This window comes from Peromyscus californicus, unplaced genomic scaffold (genome assembly GCF_007827085.1).
Source record: "Peromyscus californicus insignis strain IS unplaced genomic scaffold, ASM782708v3 Scaffold_14__1_contigs__length_90479793_seg_2, whole genome shotgun sequence".
NCBI lineage: Eukaryota > Metazoa > Chordata > Mammalia > Rodentia > Cricetidae > Peromyscus > Peromyscus californicus.
Window position 1 is genome coordinate 8859402 of NW_026294436.1, and position 9145 is coordinate 8868546.

A 9145-nucleotide genomic window follows, 5' to 3' on the forward strand; every position below is an offset into this window, starting at 1 on the left:
CTCATATATTTGAATGCTTTTTCTTAAGTTGCTGGAATTTTTCTGGAAGTAAGAGGTTGTGCCCTGGTTGGAGGATGTGTGTCACTGGGGGTTGGCTTTGAGGTTTAAAAATCCCATGCTATTTCCAGTTACTGTGGCTCTCTCTTCCTGTGGTATTGTTTCAACATGTAAACTCTCAGCTACTGCTCCAGTGCCAATGCCTGCCTGCCTGCTGCCAGGCTGCCCCCCATGATGATCATGGACTAACTCTCTGGAACTGTAAGCAAGCCCCAACAAAATGTTTTCTTTTCTAAGTTGCTTTGTCATGGCAATAGAAAGTAACTAAGACACTGTCTCCCCCTCCATCATCCCTCCCTCCTTCCTTTCTTTCCTCTCTCCCTGTGATTCCCCATTCCTTCCCTTTTCTCTCCTTTTTTCTTCTATTTCTTTCCTTCCTCCCTCCCCTTCTCTCTTTCTTCCTCCCTCTTTTCTGAGTCAGCAATAGTTACACTCTTTGATGTTGATCTGAGAATTCCCACTGATCATGAACAAGTCAACATTCCTTCTGTAGGTGCAAGATTCTGTTAAAGCCTATGATCAGGTCAGGGTTGGCAAGCAAAACACCACATCCAAATCCTATTAAGTACCTATTTTGTGAAGCCATGAGAATGAAAATTGCCTTCTGAAACATTAATGGTGTGCTAGGAGTCTATGAAGACAGAGTATTTCTGACATGTACACTACACAAGATCAGGAAGTCAATGTGTGAAAAATCATGTTGCAGCACAGGATGGCCTCTTTGTTTAGGTCCTGTTTATGATTGTTTTCACACCACAGTGACAAAGTTGAGTTCCTGTGATAGGGACTGTGCCCATAAATACTGCAGTAGTTCTTATTTAGTATTTATTTTTGCAGAAGATTGCCAATCTCTATCTAAACAATTGAAATTGATGGAAAAGAGCCCATCAGTGTGTTTTCCTTTGTTCACTGGAATGGTTACCTTCTTAATAATAGTACTGATTGTGTTTGGACAAAATTCTTACTAAGTTTTTGATGTTATTTATTTATTTAATTTTGGATGTCTGTATGTGTCTGTGTGTATGTGTGTATGTGTGTGTGTGTGTGTGTGTGTGTGTGTGTGTGTGTGTGCACAAGTACATTTGTCCACATGTTTGTGGAGGCTGGAGGTCAACCTTGGGTGTTATTTCTTAGTTGCCCTCTACTTTAGTTTTGAACAGGGTCTCTCACTGGACTGGAACTCACTGATTTGGCTAGAGTATCAGGCCAGGGAGGCTCAGGGGTCTACCTGTTTCTGCTTTTCCAGAGCTGTGGTTACAAATGTGTGTCATCACATGGGTTCTGGGGACAGAACTCAGGTAACTGTACTTTTAAAGCAAGATTTTTATCAACTGAACCATTTCACCAGTCCCAATTTTTGCATTATTATTAAAGAAGAAAAAGGCGACTTTCTCTAAACACACAAGAAAGCTGCACAGGCTACTTTCTCTGGGTAATTTTTCTTCTCTTAGCTTCACATATGTGGTTATCTACAGTTCCAGAGGAATGGGGTAGCCATAATATAATGTGTAGACCAAAGAGTCCAGGTTTATCTACTCTTGTTGCATTGGGCTGTGATGATTTGAACATGTCACTGATGTTCAAGTTCATTAATTCTTAGAGCAAAGATGTTGAAAAGTGGGATGTCTGCATGCCAATTTATCCCTGCAGAGACCTTGATGGCCTGGGACTGTTATCACAGGACTGAGGTTCTTACCATGGGCATGGATTCTTCTACTCTCTCTTGCAAATACTCTTTTGCCCTCTACTCGTCCATTTATAGAATGATGATCAAGGAGGCCTTCACCAAAGACAGGCTTTTGACTTTGGACTTTGTAGCCACCAAAGCTATAATAGTAAGTCTCTATTCTTTATGGAACTACCCCATCTCAGGCGTTGTTTGAACAGCACAAAACAGACAGACATGTTGAGATGAGCTCTCTAATATTGACAGATCTCCAAACCGCGTACTGGAGAAATCTTTTGACTGGCTTGAAAAGCAAACAAAGTTAATTATTGGCAAAACAGTGGAAGAACTAAGAATTATTGATCCCTTCTGTTGTCAGGCCCAGGGAAATTTATTTATTCCTTTTGAAAACCAGAGATGGAGAAAGAGACAACTGGTAGGTAGAGGAGGATGGTTCTGAGCTTGGTTCTGTTGGAATTCAAACCTCATGCGTATATGTGTTCATATGTGTATGGATGAACAGTCACATGCAGAAGCATGTGTAATGTGAACATATGCATGAAGGGGTCATTACTTAAGAACCAGTCACGCTGTTTTTTGATGCAGAGTTTCTCACCTGTACCTTGGATTCTCCAAGCAGGCTAGGCTGGCTGGTCAGTGAGCTGGGGGGGGGGGGGTCCACTTTGCAAGGCCTCCCTAGATCTGGAATTATAAACATGCACCATCACGTTTGGCTTTTTGCATGGGTAGAACTCAAGTTTTCATGGTTGCCCTTCAAGCACTTCACTGACTGAACCATCTTCCCAGTCAAAGCTCATGTTTTCACCAAAACAATTTAATATTTGCAAGGAAAACTCTCTTCCAAGTAAGGAAGTTACTCCTTTGCCAAAAAAAAAAAAAAATTGTTGTTCAGAAGACATGTGAATTTGGGTCCCAGCAAGGTCCGTGAAGGGCTGTCAGCCTGCTTGGCTGTCTTCTGGAGCACAGGCTGGCAAGCATGCACTCCATTTCTTCCAAGCTCTGCTTTCAGCAGTGGAGGCCTCCTCTAGAAGATTCTGTTTCTTTTTTTTTAACCCACCATTCCATCTCTCCAAGAACACCCTCTACTGTCACTGTGTTGTCAGTGTTCCAGATGTCTGCAAGGCTCTTGGGATGCAGAGAGGTGCCTGGAGTCCTTGACATCTTTGTTTGCCATCCAAACTTACAAAGCTTCTTCCCCCACTATGCCACATCTGGTACACCATAGCTGATTTTCTCTTGGTGTCTCCATTCTGCCACCGAGTCTCATTGATTGTATTCTTTGTGCTTCCTCTTCTCTAATATTCTCTCTCTCTCTCTCTCTCTCTCTCTCTCTCTCTCTCTCTCTCTCTCTCTCTCTCTCTCTCTCTCTCTCTGCATTCATGAGTGTGTGCAGGTCTGTCTGTGTGCATCTGTGCAGAGTCCAGAGGACATCCTTGAGTATCTTGAGTGTCACTGTTTCAATGTCTGTCCACCTTCATTTCTGAGAGAGGGTCTCTCACTAGCCTGGAGCTTGCTAAGTAGGCCAGGTTGCCTAGCTAGCAACACAGGGATCCACCTGCCTCTGTCTCCTAGAGCTGGGATGGAAAATGCATGGTATCACACCTAGCTTATTATTATTTTTTTAACATAGATTCTAGGATTGAACTCAGCTCCTCATGCTTGCAAGGCAAGTGGTTTCCTGCCTTAACCATGTCTACAACCATGATTTATGTCTCCTGAGATCAAGAATGAAGTCTCAGACCTTCATACTCTGAAGCACTAAGTGTGGTACCCCGTGAAGGCAATGGGCAATGAAAAAGGAGCATCGGGGAGATAGTTTTGTTCTAGTAATTCACCTCACCACCTATTGTGATAGTTAATCTTGCTTGTCAACTTCATTGGATATGGAACCAACTAAGAGACACACCTCTGGGTGGGTCTGTGAGGGAAGAATAACAGAGAGGAGACCCTTCCCTAGAGTGTGTGGCATATCCCTGTGGTAGCCCATACATAAAGAAGTCCCAGGGAAAATTGGTGCTGCTTGACCTGCCGGCCTTCCTATTTTGCTCTTGAGTTCATTTGTCCTATTATTGCAGCTGCCTCTACTGCTGCCCATCCTGGACACTGGAACTCAACTTCTTTGGCCTTCCAACAGGGACTAAAGACTAATGGCTCTCTAGGAATCCTCTAGGCCATCAGTGTCTGACTGACATCCCTGACATATCCACTCTTGTAGACTTAGCATCTACTGGGCTCTCCTGTTTGCAGGCAACCACTGTTGAACTACCCAGCCTTTACTATGTAAGGCAATCTAATAATCCCTCATATATGTATATATATGTGTGTGTGTGTGTGTGTGTGTGTGTGTGTGTGTGTGTATACCACACACACAGATGTAAGTTTTTCTCTGTCCTGCCTGGCCCCCATGGTCTCACAGCCACTTATAAAATAATCACTCAGAGGCTTAATATTAATTATAAACTGTTTGATCTATGACTCAGGCTATTATTAACTAACTCTTTTATCTTAAACTAGTCCATTCCTATTAATCTGTGTATCACCACATGTCTCATGGCTTACCTGTATTCTACTACATCTTGCTCCCCCTCCCCCTGAAGTCTGTAGCATCTCCTCCAACCCCATCTTTCTTCTACCTGTATCTCCCTTGGATTTCCTGCCTGGCTGTCTCCTGTCTTACCATAGGCCAAAACAGCTTCTTTGTTAACCAGTGGTAGCAACACATATTCACAGTGTACAGAAAGACCATCCCACAGCACTTCCCCTTTTTTGTCTAAACAAAATTAAAATCATTTCACATACAATTATTCTATCAGTTCTGTTCCTCTAGAGAACCCTGACTGTTTTCTTAGTGCCAATTCTGCTACAGCCTGAAAAGGTAAGCTAAGTGGATGCATAGACACTTGTGTTGTTTTTTGTTTTTTGTTTTTTAGCAGAGAAAGGGCAAGTTTGGGCTAACATATATGAGCTGCTCACAGTAATTTTCAAGGGGTGTTTTAATTCACCAGGGGAATGATTTCTATGTGTTCCCTTGGTGGATCTTCTTATTACACTGCATCCTACAAAGCTCACAGTCTTTTTTGAGGAGGTGGTAGACCATTATTGCTATATTTGCATTGTCCTGGTGAGAGAACTTTGAAATTCAGTTGTGACTGAACTACTGACTATGCAGCCTCAGCCTCCCAAACTCTGCTCTTGATACCTTCCTGATTCCCAGGGAGGTTGAAGGACATGGGCTCTTTGAGCGAAGCACATGTACTTGATAGATTTGTGTCTTAACTTCCAATTCTTTCACATATAAGACAAGCAACTTTGTGCATTGACTTAAGTGTCCCGGAGCCCCATTTCTTCATTTGTAAACCAAGAATAAGTTACTCACTTCTTGTGCCATGTCTGTTGTTATGATGAAATACTCTGCCAAAAAGCAACATAAGAGAATAAAAAGTTTATTTGGCTTTGGATAAATCAAGACAAGAACTCAAGGACCTAGTTTCATCTAATACTCAGTCAAGAGCAGAGGTATTAAGCACATTGTTGCTTGATTACTGTTTGCTAGGACCCAGCAGGCTTTCTTTGCTCCTATGCATTCCAAGGCCCAGATCATGAAACAGTACCATCCACATTCATGGGGAGTCTTCCCACATTATCTAATAATCAAGACAATTCCCCACAGCCATGCTCACAGGCTGACGTGCTCTAAATAGTGCCTCAATTGAGACTCTCTTCCCAGGTGATTTTAGGTTATGGCAAATTGACAGTTAAAACAGTACAGATGGAAAGATGCATACATATGCATACTTGAGCACATACATGTGCACATGGATAAGTATGACAGAAATCATTATTATGACATCTGCAAAGCAAGAAAGCTACCCAAAGTTGTTGTTATTGGTACTGTGTGTGTGTGTGTGTGTGTGCGTGTAACTAGGTAACCCAAGCTTGTCTTAACTTACAATCTTCCTGCCTCAGTCATTTTTTAATTAATTACAGTTATTCTTGGACATTTTCCTATATGTATAAAATTTATTTGAATTACCTTTATTTCCTTCCTCTGTCAACCTTTCCTTTTACCAATTTCTTCCCATGTTCATACCTTTTTGTTTTGTATCCATTGGTGCCTAGTGGACTCATTAGAAATATAATTGCTGACAAAGACTCCTGTCTTAGTTAGGGTTTTATTGCTGTGAGCTGAGAGTTCTACATCTGGATTGTCAGGCATCAGGAAATGAATGGCACACTAGACCTGGCTTGAGCATTTGAGACTTCAAAGGCTCCCCACCCCCACCAAGTGATGCACTTCTTCCAACAAAGCCACACCTAGTCCAAGGCCACACCTCATACTAGTGCCACTCCCTGTGGACCTACGTGGGCCATTTTTATTCAAACCACCACAACTCCTTTTCTCCAGGAATCTGTAAGTAGCCTACAGTTCAGTAGGGAAGGAAAGGGCCTCATGAGTCCTTCCTCAATCTCTAACTGATTGTTTTCAGGGCCAATCTTGTGCAGGCCGAGTGCAAATTGCCACAGGTGTGGTGAGTTCAATATGTGACGCTGTGCCACCACATGAAAATAGCATTTTACATCCTTTTTCCCTGTTATCAAGCTCTTAGAGTATTTCTACTTCTATGATGTTCTCTAAGCCTTAGAGAGGGTGTTACAAATGTCATGTTTAGGGCTGCGCATTCATCTGTCACTTATACTCAACACCTTGAGCAGCTGTGATTCTCTGGCTTTACCTCTTTTCATGGCAAAGACTAAGAGTAGCATTTGTCTATGGTTATAAATACAGACATTTAGAAAATAGTTTGACTATTTAACTAAACAGTAGTAAATTCTCTCTCTATATGGCCCAAGACCTTACCAGTCATATGTTTTTGACTGGATTTACTGAGACATACATGGATTCTTTCCAAATGAGTAGGACTCAAATCCAACCTGTTCAGTTGGTTACCCCCAGAACCTTGTGCCACTATTGCACACATGGGCACATCTTGCTTGGCACATTGGTGTTGAAGTTTACAAGTATCTTAGGTAGGATTTTATTCCTGTGAATAGATGCTATGACCATGGCAACTCTTATAAAGGAGAACATTTAATTAGGGCTGGCTCATAGGTTCAGAGATTTAGTCTATTATTGCCATGGCAGGAAACATGGTGGCATGTAGGCAGACATGGTGCTGGAGAAGGAGCTGAGAGTTCTACATCTGGATTGGCAGGTAGCAGGAAGAAAGAGTGACACTGGGCCTTACTTGAGCTTCTGAAACCTCAAAGTCCACCCTTAGTGATACACTTCCTCCACCACGGCCACACCTTCGACAACAAAACCATATGTCCAATAATGCCACTCCTTATGAGTCTATGGGGCCGTTGTCATTCAAAACAGCACAATAAGGTTCACAATTGGGTAAGACTGTTGATGCTTTTTCCTCCTCCCCAGCAGCTTGCATAGCTTCTTCTGCCTGATGAAAACTAGCCATCAAGGAAGAAGTTTCCACCTCAGTTCTAGCTTGTTTCCCCTTTTTCTGTATCTTGCAACCAAGGTATGTGGTATCTTCAGGCCTAGGGTCTTACCATCTGCTTCTGGTGTGCAACCAAGAGCAGTGGCGAGTCCTCTGGTGCCGCCATGACCAAGGTTGCTTTTGATGGGAAGAGTACATGTCAACTCAACAGATGACTTTTCTGTTTACTCCGCAGCTGAATACAGACAGACATCTGAGAGGTAAGGAATATAAGGAAAAAAAAACTGAGAAGTCCCCTTTCTCTCCCTGTTTTACCTCCTGCACTGTCCCTTCTCCTGGGACTCTACTGTGGGCAGTGGCATTAGTTAGTTTCCATTTACCTCCTCGGCCAAGTGGTTGCCGTGCTGGAGTGGCTCCTTTTAGGCATCTGTTTCTCCATCAGTCATGGACACGGCAGTGCTGGTGAATAAAGCATACGGCAATGAGCTCACTGAGCAGCAGCCTCTGGTACATATGCCATGTACGGTGCGGGCCGAGCGTGGACTAGGTATGGCCGCTCTTTACATCTGAGGTGTAGGGGTAGAACAAGGACACACACTGTGTTGAGTCTTAGCTAGGTGACAGGCACCTTGGATTCTCACAACCTTGTCTATTTTTGAGAACATATACGTAAGTTTAGAAAGGTTACAGGAACTGTCAAGAAGACAAAACTAGCAAAGGAAAAGAGTCAAACCTGAAGACATCCGACACCAAGAGTCCTGCCGAGACCAACTTAAACGCTCGGTGATTTTAGTTCCCAAGAATTCTTTACAAAATCTCTAGCAAAAAAAAAAAAAAAAAAAAAGGCCCAGATTTTAATGGTATGTTTCGGCTTAGGCACTATGGTTTAGATGCTCAGCTTTCCTTGTTTGTGTGTGGTGTACATATGTGTTTATTAGGGTGCCCATGCATGTGTATGAGTCAATTTGTAGTCTGGAGGCCAACATGGGATGTCTTCCTTGATCACTCTCCTACTTCACTTTGTGAGACAGGTTTTTCACTAAACCTGATGCTCTTTGACTGGGTAGCTAGTGAGATCCAGGGATGGTCCTGTCTCCACTTTCCCAGCACTGAGATTACAGGTATGTGCTGCCATGCCCGGCTTTTATGTGGGTGCCGATGATTTGAACTCAGGTCCCAGGCTTGTTTGGCAGGCACTTTACCACCTGAGCCATGTTCCCAGGCTCAGCTTTATCTTCTTAGGGAAAACTAATCCAATTTGAGAAAAATTATACTTGAAGTTATTTAAAAACAAACTCAATGGCTGGATAATTGTCCTTCAGTTACAAAACCCTTTCTCACTTTTGTATTGAATGAACTTTTATTTCCTAGTGTAAGGTGAAGGGAAGGTGGGAAGTTCAAAGTGAGGCAGATGAGCTATGAAAATAAGTGGATTTCCTCTGATGTCTAATCCACTAATTATGTCCAGCAACGTTGGCTTATGCTTGTAATTCAGTTTTTAGTTATTTGCATTTAGAAATTCTGTTGGTGAATTTGTGAACTGGAGAAGGGAGAGGGACAATGCAAGCTGTCACTGAACGGGAGGCATGTGAGTGGTAGTTTTGTTTGCATGGGGCAGATGCTCAAGATGATGGACTTGTTGGACCGCTCAGTTCAGCCAACGCAGCAGTAGCAATCATGACTACCATGGAAGCTGACGATATTAAGGACATCAGTGAGGCAAGATGTTTGATTTTACATATAAGAACTATTCTGTGTTTGCCAACAGGATCAGGAAGTCTCTTCTACTGAGTTTAAAGAATGCTGACCTTCAGATTGTCTCCAGTAATAGAAATCTCAGGAAAGGAATAAACTCATTCCGTTGTGTCAATATACATACTTTTTGTTTATTTATCCATCTGTTGATAGACATTTAGAATGACTGCACTCTTTTGCTATTATGAGG